Source organism: Ranitomeya variabilis, chromosome 5 (genome assembly GCF_051348905.1).
Source record: "Ranitomeya variabilis isolate aRanVar5 chromosome 5, aRanVar5.hap1, whole genome shotgun sequence".
Taxonomy (NCBI): Eukaryota; Metazoa; Chordata; class Amphibia; order Anura; family Dendrobatidae; genus Ranitomeya; species Ranitomeya variabilis.
Genome location: NC_135236.1, coordinates 189,791,504 through 189,803,082, shown reverse-complemented (window position 1 = coordinate 189,803,082; position 11,579 = coordinate 189,791,504). Strand labels below are relative to the sequence as shown.

At 46.5% G+C, this 11,579-nt stretch overlaps 1 long non-coding RNA gene across 1 annotated transcript; it reads right to left on the bottom strand.

Annotated features, from left to right (window-relative positions):
- Positions 1–1,306: 1,306 nt before the first annotated feature.
- On the bottom strand, positions 1,307–1,744 carry LOC143773535 (uncharacterized). Its single transcript, XR_013215218.1, has 3 exons — positions 1,711–1,744; positions 1,569–1,612; positions 1,307–1,419 (listed from the first exon to the last, which is right to left on the bottom strand). It is a non-coding gene; the product is annotated as an uncharacterized LOC143773535 (long non-coding RNA).
- Positions 1,745–11,579: the final 9,835 nt, after the last annotated feature.

Here is an 11,579-nt window from a genome sequence, read left to right as displayed (position 1 = left end):
TAAAGACAACACAAAGATATAGGGGTAAAAAGAAGATTTTATTTATAGATAAGGTTATTATATATTATATATCATGTATATGTATAAATTATTCATCTATCAGACTAAACCTATTTATGGGCCGCATTGGTCCAGAGGAAGGCGAAAACCCCCTGTGAGGAATCGGCCAATTATCCTCATATCAGGGGGGAAAATTCCTTCCTGACCCCAAATAAAAATGGCGGTCAGAATAAATACCAGGATCAAGGGCTGATACTGAAGAGATGAGATTAAAGTAAAAAATATATAGTATTTTACTATTTCTTTTAATTGACTTTAAACTAATGTATGCCTATATTTGCCTTAACTAACTTTTTCATTAACTAATAAATATTCTATTAATAATTATTATTATTATTTATTTTTATTTAATTTTTATTTTGGTTATTTTGTACTTTTTTTCTTATGTTCTGAAAGTATGCACCTACTTATTAATCTATCACACTAAATGTATTTATGAGCCGTGTTGATCCAGAGGAAGGCAAAAACCCCCTGTGAGGAATCGGCCAATTATCCTCATATCAGGGGGGAAAATTCCTTCCTGACCCCAAATATGGCGATCAGAATGAATCCCAAGATCAAAGGCTGATACCTAACCTGTGTAATGTACCTAACCTGTGTAATGTAACTGTCCAGTAAAAAAAATGTTTTATTTCCTTAGTCTAATTATTGTTTTATATTCATTGGATCTAATTTTTATTTTAAACTAAGGTATTTTTATTTTATTATAACTTGTTTCTCACGCTACTAGTGTGTGATTCTACTTATTGATCTTTTATTCTAAACCTATTTATGGCCGTGTAGATCCAGAGGAAGGCGAAAACCCCCTATGAGGAATGGGCCAATTGTCCTCATATTAGGGGGAAAAATTCCTTCCTGACCCCAAATATGGCGATCGGATTAAATCCCAGGATCAGAAGCCGATCTATTTCCTACATCTATGTGCTGATATGTACTGTGTGCTATGTGTGTGCCTATACTGATGATGTAGTGTGGGGACCTGCACTGATCATGCAGTGTGGGTGATGTGTGATGGGTGCGATACTTACCAGGCCTGTGCTACGGTGAGTTCAGGGATAATGGCCGCTCCTTACATGCTGCTGCTCAGCGGCCCCAGGACTGAAAGGTGCGACTATTGTTCCTGAACTCACCAGATGGAAACTTAGCACAGGCCGCTCCTGGGGTAGAAGATCTTCGGGCTGGAGGGATGTTAGATGCCAGCCCAGGAGGTCAAGGGTCTGGGGCAGCAATGGCAGTGGTCCGACATGAAGATGGTATAGAGAGATGATGTTGAAGGGCAGCCGAGGTGTCATACAGCAGCAGAGACATGAGGCACGGGTCAGGAGGCATGAAGTTCTGAGCAGTTGGCACGGGCTCATCCTGCAAGACATAAGAGGAAGACAGGAAATCTATCTACCGGATCTTCTGTTACATTAGGGGAATGGTCTTTATAATGAACCATTCCGCTATATAACATCAGATACAATGTACTGATATATAGGTGTCCTTTATGTACAGCGGTCACTCACCAGATGGTCGTGGATTCTTTCACAGTCCAGATCTTTTCATCCACCTAAGAAAAAGAGAGACAAAGTCATTGTTAGAAAACATTAAAAAAGACAAGATGGATGATGATTGCCTCAATATATCCTCAGAGGAGGAGATACTTACCGGGTCCAGCTTGGTGACCCGTACGTAAATCCGGCCACGGGGTGAAGGACTGTATGCTCCGACCACTGCAGATGGTGGTTCTCCAGAACTGGCCTGAATGGTGTAAATGGTGGCTCTGCTCTCCTTTCCTCCAGATCCTCCCAGCCGATGGTGGTAAAGAATGGATGCTCTCGGATATTCCCGCTCACACCCAGGCGTGTCTGAGGGTCTTTGCACAGCAGCTTCTTGATGAGATGTTTCACGTCAGCATCAAGCCAAGATGGAAATTTGGGCTTCTCGTTGATGATGGCTTTGAAAGCCATTTGCTTGACGGGGCCGTTGTAAAATGGTGTTCGTCCTGCTGCCATCCTGGACACCACCATCCCCAAGCTCCACCAGTCCACTGCTGCGCCGTACCGTTTTCTACGATGCACCTCAGGGGCCATGTAATGGAAAGTGCCCGTCACTCCAGAGATCTTTTTGGAGGAGGAGACGCCATCTTGGGCAAGCCCAAGGTCGATGATACGGATGTGGCCATCTGCATCCAACATGATGTTATCCGGCTTTATGTCCCTGCAATGAAACAAGAAAACAAAATAAGAAATGTGTCCAGTGATACAAGAGATGGAAAATGGGTCACTACAAGATCAGGTAGAATAGGCGGCAGGACACCAAGGAAGCCGAGGGCCATATCTACAGCATGTAAAGGGGACAGAGAGAAGAAGGAAAGTTCTGCTTACCGGTGGATGATGTTGTGTCCGTGGAGGAACTGGAGGCCACATACCATCTCTGCTGTGTAGAATCTGATGGAGAGAACAGAGTGTAGAATCAATGTCATGAAATCCTTCTCTGGCAATCCCCAAATACCATGGCACCCCACCTCCTTCTTCCAGCACCCTAAATATATGTCCTAGATGGTAGATTCTACATTTTCTCACCTCACATTGCCGATGTTGAGGCAGCCGCACATCCTGATCAAATCCTCCAGGCTGCCACTGGACAGATACTCCGTGATGAAATACGCCCTGTGCTGAGACTGGTGTGCGGCATAGAGGTTGCACAGGAATGGGCAGTGTCTGGCCGCCAGGAGTATCCGCCGCTCTCTCAAGATGGTGTCTTCATTGTCCCTTTTGCTGATCATTTTGACGGCCACGTTGATGTTACTGCCGGGGACAGATGCCAGGACCACCTGAAAAACACAAAAGGAGAATACTTAAAAGGTGTCTGCAGGAGTGGAAGGATCTGGATGTTATAGTGCACAAGGTACATGAGAAAACTGAGTGGTCGCTCAGTCTGCTGGTGATCAGGACAATGTAGAGGAGGAGATCTATGGAGAGGTCTTAACTAATAATCATCATTTTAATTTTTTATATTTATTTCATAAATCAAAAACACACATGAAAATAGGAAACTTTGCAATAAATCCCATCAGATAAATCTGCTCCTTTCTCCACCAGAACTGTATTTTAATTTTAAAAATTCTAAAGTAGTGAGATAGGAGATGACAGTTGGTGCTGATAATATTTTATGTAGAAGGTAGGGGGAGAGTGGAGGAGTGCTGCATTTAGCTCCTCCCTCACCTCCTCTACATAGAATATTATCAGCACCAACTGTCATCTCTTCTCAGTAATGTAACAATCTGTCTTCACTAAATACAGAAATTATCCAGAAATTAGAAAATAAAAATTCACTCCTGCTGGAGAAAGAAGCAGATTTCTCTAATAAGATTTATTACAAAGTTGCTTAGTTTTTATATTTGCTATTGATTTATAAAATAAAAATTAAAATGACAATGACTTTTAAAAGAGTTTTCCTCTGTTACCATATGGGAATAAATAGAGCAAGCATTAGTGGGGGCTTGGCGCTGGCATTAGTGAGGTCCAAATATGATTGATTACCTAGAGACCAATATATACAATATGGCAGCCTGATTGTAGCCAATATTGGCAATGACATGGAATAGAGCAATGTCCCCTGCCCCCTACTGCTGTGACCTTTGAGATGAACCCTCCAGTATAGAAGAATACCAGGTTATAGCAGCACTAGCCCTAACTATGGTGATGTTTTATATGTCATCTCACAGAAGGACACTACAATGAGCAATAACAAAGCAAGACATGGTTGATAACAGAGAACAATACATGGGGATATAATAAAACTTCTGGTTTCAACTAAATAAAAAATATGTAGGCCTTACTTTGCCAAAGGCGCCTCTCCCCAGGACCTGGTGGATGTTGAAGAGGCTGATGTTAAGCCTGGCACAGGGGCCGGATGATCCAGGGTCTCCACTGCATCCAGGTGTTGGCTCCTCCAATCCGTTGTCTCGTCTCCTCTTCTTCGTGATCTTCCTGAATCCGGTCACGCTGTCCTCTTCTCTGTTCCTCTTCTCCTTGCGCCTCTTCTCCTCACTCCCCTTCTCCTCGCTCCTCCTATCGCTCTCTTTTCCTCGTCCTGTAGTCGCCATTCTCAGTAATATCTTCCCGCCTGTAGACCTCGGTCCAATCACTTCAGCCGACAGTTGAAAGTAAACGGCAGTTGGTCGTGTGCAGGTGACCAGAGGTCAGAGGTGACGGAACCCTCAGGTGGTTCCTGCAAGGCAGCGGCTCCTGGCCCTGCTCTGCCCTATACACTGTGATGTGGGCATCATGGGTGACAGTTTTGAGTCCAGAGGAACGGCAGAGAACTTCATGGCGACTTCCAGTGGTTTATTTATTACATTATTAATACCTCTATGTGTTTCATCATCATTCCATTTTATAAATTACATTATTTTTGTATTGTAAAGTTAATATTTTTATTAGTTTTTCTATCTTTCTTATCACATATTTCCTCCATGTTCCTATTTACTTTATCAATTCTCCCAAGTGTCTATTCCACCAAAGTGGTGCACACCTATTACCCCCAGTGCCACCCAGCCGGCTCTACTGCACCCCATGTACAGAATACACGGAGCTGTAAACTCTTCCTGAGCTTTTATATTCTCTGTGTAACCAACACTTTCTACCAATTATTACCTCTTACCATTATCAGTAGGATTGTCCCCATATCAGTGCCAGTCATGATGCCCAATAGAGAATGGGAGAGGGGGTCATATACTTTACCAAACAGCCACACACCAGACCGGACAGGTGCCATTGGCCGTTATATGTCCAGTGTGAATCGAGTCTTACAGCGCTACTGTACTGTGTATGTGGTTACTATGTGCAGGGACACATGATGGTGCAGTCACTTATACAGAGGTTCTGACTGGCGCTGGTATATGGCACTTTGGTTGGTGCTGCTCTGCCATTTGTACATGTAATGAGCATGTGGCCGGCTGTAGATGGTGATGTTATGTAGCCACAGTGGCTAGTATTATTACATTATACTGTCTGAGATCCTCAGTGTCAAGTTTAAGAAGAGAATGCCTTAATGGTGGTAAAAAGCAACAACATTGTTTCTCCCGCGAAACGGCGGTGTCAGGGTGGGAGCATCTGGAAATAGAGATCCCCTTTTCCCTATAGGTGCAAGTAAACACATGCTTGAAACCTTTACAATTGATCCTTACAATCATGTAAATGGTAATCTCTAACCACACTTAGTTACTAGGTGAGTACACTAATCAGCACTGGCACTTTAACCTAATTGATCCTCTCTATGGGATTGTTTAAAAAAAATAAAAGTCTTGAACCAGGAGGTGGAGATCCAAGTGAAGGAGATTGAGGAGGTGGATGTGGCGGTGTAGGTAGAATAGGCGGAGGAGTAGGTAGCCAACACTTTTTCTTTTCTTTAAATTTGGGGAGGCCCCAAAATATTGAGAATGGCAAATAGAAAGAACAAACTGCAGTGAAGTATAACAATGGCTGGGTACTCCTGGAAAACTTCTCTAGTACTGTGGGATCCACGCCTGGCTCACTTTAATAAATGTGAGCTTGCCCACAATGGAGGTGGGCAGGCAGATGTGCCTGTCTGTGACCACACCCCCTGCCATGCCAAACGCATGTTCTGACAGTACAGTTGTTGCAGGGCAGGCCAGCCTCTCCAAGGCATAAAAAGCAAGCTGAGGCTATGTGTCCAATTTGGAGACCCAGAAGATAAATGTTGCAGACCCATCGGTAAGTACGTGCTATTACGGACTATATTAAATGGTGGTACAGGATGCTGTGGCGGGCTGAGAAAGGTTTTCCTCATATTAGACAGGTTAATTCTCCTTTCTGAGGTGGTGCCTGTGCCCCAACTGCATTGGCAACTCCCTCCTTGTCTGTCTTGTTCTATCATTGAGCCTCCAGTGTCAGATAGGAACACCGTCAGTACTGCGTCTACCAGCATGCGCTTATATTCCTGAAATTTCCACTCCTGCTCCAGTGACAGAAGTAAGGATGGTACGATGTCCTTGTAGCGGGGATCCAGCAGGGTGGACACCCAGTAATTAGAAGTGGTGACAGTACGGGCAACTCAGAGGTCATTGTGCAGGCACAGAAGCATGTATTGGCTCATGTGTGACAGGCTGCCCAGAGGTGGTAGATGTATCGTCTGGGTTCTCTCTATTTCCCCAGCGATGCTCCAGTGATGCCCGTTAACTGCTTTGAGGTCCACCCTGCTGTGAACACAGTTCCTCTTTCTCCTATTCCAAAGCTGTCGCGTGGCTGGACAGTTGTGTACCTGATGGTTGTTGGTACAGGAACCCCCTCTCCGAGCCATGTGTGGAAGACTGGCCTGATAATGGTATTCATGGTTACTGTTCCTCCTTCTCTTCCTCCAGTGCCACCTCATCCATCATCACTGGAAGTGTTTTTTCAAGCAGTCATAGAAGTGGGGTAGTAACACTGACAATATCGTCATCAGTGCTTGACTTGTCGGTGGAGTACTCGAAGCAGCGCAACATGGCACACATGCCACGCCTGGAGGGTCACTCGTTGGTGGTAAAGTGGTGGTGGTCCGCAGAGCCACTGACCAGTATGTGCTGCAGCTGAAACTTCACTTATGTCTGCGTCTACTTGAATAGTCTCTCCAGCATAAGTAAGATGGAGTTCCACCTAGTGTGTACATTGCATATGAGGTGGGGAGCGGGATGGCAAAAGTGATGCTGCAGCACAGGCAGGCAAGCAGCAGGGTGAGAGAGATGAAACCTCACAGACTGTCCGCGATTTCAGCAGCAGATCTGACCAGGGGCATACATAGAAATCATGGGTCTCCACAGCAGAAGTTCTATTTGCCCCGCCCACCCCAAAAAATTTTTTTGTCAGGGTTACATAAGAGCATATCTTACAACTTTGCAGCCTTTACAAAGTAATTTTCCTCCTAAAGTCCTAAATTTATCTTTCATTGCCCCCATAAAGTATGCCAACCAAAGTGCCCCCCAAACACAGTATGATACCCATATGGTAAAATCATCCACATTAGTCTCCACATGCCCCACTATCTATCCATACAATATAATGGCCCCCATACAGTATGATGGACCCCACACAAACATTCACACTGTATAATGGCTTTTATAATGTATAATGGCCCCCAAAGAACCCTACAAATATTATAATGGCCCCCACATAGCAATCCAAATACTATACTGTCCTCACATAGCCATCCATATAATATAATGGGCCCCATATAGTCCTTAATACAGTGTAATATGCCCCCATACTCCTCCATATAGAATAATGCACTCTCCATAGTCACTATATAGTATTATGCACTCACCATGATCCTCTACAGAATATAATGCTCTCCCCATATTCCACCATAGAATATAATGCACCCCCTCATGGTCCTCCATAGAACATAATGCACTTCCCATGGTCCTCCATGGAATATAATGTTCTCCCCATGGCCCTCCATAGAATATAATAATTAAAATTTGCAAAGGCAACTAGACCCTAACTAAAGGTTAAGGTAAAACAAAACTTTTAATTCAACTATTAAAAAATAAATTTAAAATTTGCTAAACCAGTGGGTTTCCAATATTGTTATATTATTATTAGTGTTGAGCATTCCGATACCGCAAGTATCGGGTATCGGCCGATACTTGCGGTATCGGAATTCCGATACCGGGATTCCGATACTTGCCGCGTATCGGATACCGGAATCGGAAGTTCCCAGATTCAAAATGCAGAAATTCAGCCAATGAGAATGATTTCAAGTGTGGGCACATCCTGTTCAGCATGGAGGGCATGAAACTACTGGCATGGCTGTGATTGGCTGCTGAAATGATGTCATGATGCAGTTTAAAAGTCGCTGGCGCCATTTTGCGATCACTCTGCTGTGAATTCAGTTAGTGACAGGACGCTGTTTGCTGACTGAGGGCCAGTTTAGAGATAGCGATTTGCTTCTTTGTGCTTTCCAAAGGCTAATTTAGCAACCGCTGTGTTCACCTACTATTCACCTTGCTTTTGCCTTGTAGCGCTGTTTTCACAGCGATCTGCAAGGTCTTTGTGTGTGTGTGTGAGTGCAGCCCACTCTCTAGTCTGAGTGCAGCCACATAGGCCATCCATAGCTGGTTGTATTCAGTTCAGGGAGGGTGGTTCATTGCCTCATACTGTCCTTTTTTTTTTTTTTTTCCAAGTAGTGTAGTCTGCTGCTAATTTATTCAAAAAAATCCTATTAGTGTCTTTCCACCCGTCTCCAGCTAATTTGTGGAAAAACACTAGATAGGATAACGTAGATGAGGGTTTTTGGGCCTTGCAGCGCCGTTTACGGCTGTCTGCACGGTCTCCGTGTGACTGCAGCTCGCCCTGTAGTCTGTGAGCAGCCATAGCCTGGTTGTCTCCAGCTCAGGGTTGTTCACTGCGTCATACCGCCAAATCAATTTTCATTTTGTTTTAAGTAGTGCAGGCTGCTGCACATTTTTTCAAAAAATTCCTATTAGTGTCTTTCCACCCGTCTCCAGCTAATTTGTGGAAAAACACTACATAGGATAACGTAGAGGAGGGTTTTTGGGCCTTGCAGCGCCGTTTACGGCTGTCTGCACGGTCTCCGTGTGACTGCAGCTCGCCCTGTAGTCTGTGAGCAGCCATAGCCTGGTTGTCTCCAGCTCAGGGTTGTTCACTGCGTCATACCGCCAAATCAATTTTCATTTTGTTTTAAGTAGTGCAGGCTGCTGCACATTTTTTCAAAAAATTCCTATTAGTGTCTTTCCACCCGTCTCCAGCTAATTTGTGGAAAAACACTAGATAGGATAACGTAGAGGAGGGTTTTTGGGCCTTGCAGCGCCGTTTACGGCTGTCTGCACGGTCTCCGTGTGACTGCAGCTCTATCCGTTGTCAGTTCAGCCCCCAAAAAATAAATAAATAATAAAGTTCACCAAACACACCAGTTACACCACTTTACATTTGTGTAGGCCACATTAGCTCATATTAAAGTCTAGTCCACACTTTAGAAAATTAGTGTTTCTTATACCTGTTAGGAGGAGTTGTTCAGGAATAAGCACACAAAGCCGTTAGTACTTTTCTGCTTATCTTTATCAGTCAACCAAGATGAAGAAGGCAGTGAGTAAGGCACGTGGGCGTGGGCGCGGAGCAGGGAGGGGACGTGGGGATTCTGTGCCTGCTGCGGGCACCGGTGACTCATCCGCACCCACTTTCACCAGGCAACAGTCGTTCATGCGCAGCTTTGTGTCAGAGCGCCGTACACCGCTGCTGCGTGAAGAACAAATTGAAGCCGTTGTCGGATGGATGGCAGCTAATGCATCAACTTCAATTAGTGCCACATCCTCTCAGACACAGAGCACTGGAGAGCAGCCATCTGTCTCTTCACCACCTGCCAAATTGCCCAGGCAGACAGAGAGCCCAGGGCAGGAGCCGTCTCTACTTCTGTTCTCTGAATCTCTTGGCTTGGAAACAGGGGGCCAGCCAAGCAGCATTGGAGAAATGGAAGAAGAGGCAGGGTGCAGTGATGCCCAACAGCTTTTTCTCTCTTCCTCTGAAGAGGCGGGTGGGCCAGTGGCTCCGGTCACCACATCGCAGGCCGCATCAGCTGATGATGACACTCAGGTGCCACTTACTGGTGCGTGCTCTGCTGCTGAGACTACCCAGGAGGAGCAGTTGGGGGCAGAGGGTAGTGTAGATGATGAGGTCCTTGACCCATCTTGGCGTGAGGGACAGGAAGGTGGTGGGAGCAGCTCTGAGGAAGAGATTCCCTGTACGGCCCAAAGAGGGAGAGGGAGGGGGAAGACTGCGGATCCTGCAGCCTCCGCTTTGGCACCCGTTAGGAGCATGTCTCTTCCAAAAGCCAAAAAGGGCGCTCCCAAGACTTGCAGTGCCTGGTCCTTTTTTGACACAGTTGCAGATGACATTTGCTATGTCAGATGCAAGGTGTGTCATCAAAAAGTCAAAAGAGGTCGAAATGTCAGCAACCTCAATACCTCCAACATGTGGAAACATGTGCGCACCAGGCACCCGGCGGAGTTAGAAAAACACACTGAAGAGCTAGGCCAACCAACAGCGGCAGCTACCACCTCTTCAGCTCGTGTTGCCTCTTCCTCCAGCTCACACGCAGCTGGTTCGGCTTCCTCCCAGGATCGCCGTGGAAGAACCTCTGGCCCTGTTGTCCAGAGACCCGCTGTAATTCCACCCGCAGCACCACTTTCCCAGTCATCCACACACTCCCAGCCCAGTCTACAGCCATCGGTAGTACAGGCATGGGAGAAAAGGCGGCCTTTCTCGTCAAACCACCCACGAGCACAGGCTCTGACTGCAGGCATTGCCAAACTTCTGTCACTGGAAATGCTGTCATTCAGGCTGGTGGAGACTGACAGCTTCCGTGACTTGATGTCATTGGCAGTCCCACAGTACAATGTGCCCAGCCGCTTTTACTTCAGCAGGCAAGCCGTCCCTGCCCTGCACAAGCATGTGGAGGGACACATAAAACACGCGCTACTGAACGCCGTCAGTAGCAAGGTCCACCTCACCACCGATGCGTGGACCAGTCAACATGGACAGGGGCGATACCTTTCCCTCACTGCCCATTGGGTTAATGTCGTTGAGCCGGGTACAGACCGTGCGAGTGGCGCAGGACGTGTCCTGCCCACTCCAAGGATTGCAGGAATCCATTCTGTACGCATTGACTCCTCCTCTTACACCAGTTCCTCAGAATCATCGCTGCAGGAGCCGTCACAGTCCACCTCCACATGGACCCGTGATGAACGTGTACCTGTTACGACCGACATGAGCACAGCCGTGGCCAAACGTCAACAGGCCGTCTTGAAATTAATTTTTTTGGGGAATCGTAGCCACACAGCGCAGGAGCTCTGGAATGCCATCAAGCAGGAGAGCGATGTGTGGTTTGTGCCAGCGAATCTCCAGCCAGGCATGGTAGTGTGTGATAATGGCCGAAATCTGGTGGCAGCTCTGGGCCTCGGCAACCTCACTCACATCCCATGTCTGGCACATGTGCTCAATTTGGTCGTGCAGAGCTTTTTGAGGGACTATCCGGATCTTGATGCACTGCTGCACAAGGTCCGCCTAGAGTGTGCTCACTTGCGGCGTTCCAGCACGGCAAAAGCGCGCATTGCGGCTCTGCAGCGCCGACACCGCCTGCCGGAACATCGCATCATATGTGACCTACCTACCAGGTGGAATTCCACGTTACATATGTTGGAGCGGTTGTGTGAGCAGCAGCAAGCTGTAATGGAGTACCAGCTGCTTCAGGCGCAAAGAAGTCGCAGTCAGCGCCGTACAGACTTCACAACCACAGAGTGGGCCACTATGAATGACGTCTGCCAGGTTTTACGTCCCTTTGATTATTCCACGCGGATGGCGAGTGCAGATGATGCACTAGTCAGCATGACTGTCCCCCTTATCTGCCTGCTTGAAAAATCACTGCAAGCGCTAAGGGATGATGTTGTGGAAGAGGTGGAGGATGAGGATTCACCATTTCCATCATCTTCTGGACAGTCAGCGCCACGTGGTTCCTCA